Here is a 2086-nt window from a genome sequence, read left to right as displayed (position 1 = left end):
GAAAAGTAAAAGAAAAATTCTTTCATTGTTTTACAATCCCTCCCCCTAAGTCCACTCCACTATGCAGCCTTAGTTCTGGACTCCTGTCATGACAATAATATCTAATCATATATCCCTTTTAAACAGTTCTCTCCCTCATCTGTTTCAATGCAGTATACAAATTTAATTCCTCTATTAGCATGAGGAGGTGGTGGTTGTTATTGTGTGTATGTATATATATTCTTTATGCTTTTCTCTATATAATATCATATAATCCAAGAGGGTGTAGGCAAGAAGCTGCAGTGCATTCTCAAAGGCACAAGGTTCAAGGCTATGAGCTGTTCTGTGGGAGAAGGATGAGCAATCTCCTTCCCTGCAATGATTAACTGCCTCTGAAAACCAGCCTGAGGGTCAGCTATGGGTCCAGTCTGACTCTACAGTATAAAACAACAACAGCAATCCAAGAGAAGTTTTATCTTGTAATATTTGTAAATGGCTGTAGTAGCTATGAGATCTCTGAGTGATTGAAGATTGTGATTAACAATTAACACCAGCATTCAGGAAATCAAAAGATGAATTGCACTGGGAAAATCTGCTGTCATGGACCTTTCCTGAGTGCTGAAGAGCAACGATGTCAGTCTAGATACAAAGGTTCACCTAATCCAAACCAAGGTCTTCTCAATTACTTGTTATGTTTCAGAGAGCTGGACAATTACTAAGGATGACAGAACAATAGATGCCTTTGAGTTGTGGTTCTGGAGAATAATCTTGAGCATATCATGGACTGCCAAGAAAACAAATCGATCTGTCTTGGAGAGGGTGAAACCAAGTCTCTCCTTGGAGGCTAGAATTTTGAAGCTCCTCATCACATACTAAGGGCATGTGGCAGGAGAGACCAGTCCTTGGAGGATATCATGCTTGGAAGGGTAGAGGGACAGTGCAGAAGAGGAAGACGCCTAATGAGATGGATTGATACAGTATCTGGGGCAATGGGGGTTGGTGTGTCAGAATTAGTGACAGTGGCTCAGGACAGGGAAGGGTTCAGAGCTGCTATACATTGCAGGCGACTGAACAGCACGTAACAACAACAGTATACTATATTGTGGGGCTTTTGTTTTGTTTTGTTTTAATTTAAGCCTCTTGTTTAGAGTCAACAAGACCTCGGGAGGGTGTTTGTATTTAAAAGTCGGTTGTTATTACATTTTGGAGAAACTTTTGTCACTATGCTGTACTGAGGTAACCAGGAGTTGCTGTGATGCTGAACCTTGTGCCATTGGGATGTCTAATGCCATGACAGTTACCCATGGGAGACATTGTTTTGTGGAGCTTCCAGTTTAAGACAGGTTTGGAAGCAGGAGTGGCATGCACTTCCTAAACATTATGCCTCTGGAAACTCTATGAACTTTGAACTTTTGTTCATAGGGTTCCTATGAGTCGTGCTCGACTTGAAGGCAATCAATGACAACAACAGAAGTTTTGGTAAGTTGTGTTTTCATTCTCATTTGTTTCAAGAACATTTTCAATTTCTTTACTTCTTCTATGACCCTATCATGTTCAAGGAGGGCATTCTTGATCTTCAAGGTGTATACTTTTTTCTCCTTTGTCCTCTTGTTGTTTATTTCTAATTTTGGAATGCTGTGGTTCATGAAAATGGTTTGTACTATTTCTATGTTTTTAATATATTGAGGCTTGCTTTGTGACTTAATGTATAATCTGTTCTGGAGAATGTTCCATGCATGTTGGAGAAACTGATCTTTTTTTGAGTGCATTCACCTATATATAATATCAAATTGGTTGACTTCATGGTTTAATTCTTCAGTGTCTTTGCTGAGTTTCTTTCTGGTAGTTCTCTATTTCCTTGAGAGTGTTATATTGAAGTCTCCTACTAGTATGGTCGTGGTGTCTATTTCTTTTTTTTTTTTTCCCCTTCAGTTCTGTTAACATTTGCTTTTTGTATTTTGAAGGTGTATCATTTGGTGCATAGACATTAATTATGCTTATATCCTCATTTTCTATTGATCCTTTAAGCATTATATAGTTTCTTTCCTTGTCCTTTGTGATAGTTTTTACACTGAAATCTATTTTAGCAGAGATTAATATTGCTACT

The sequence above is a fragment of the Elephantulus edwardii genome, unplaced genomic scaffold, assembly GCF_000299155.1.
Source record: "Elephantulus edwardii isolate Elephantulus edwardi_28Jun2011 unplaced genomic scaffold, EleEdw1.0 scaffold00400, whole genome shotgun sequence".
NCBI lineage: Eukaryota > Metazoa > Chordata > Mammalia > Macroscelidea > Macroscelididae > Elephantulus > Elephantulus edwardii.
Note: the sequence above shows the minus strand (reverse complement) of the source record.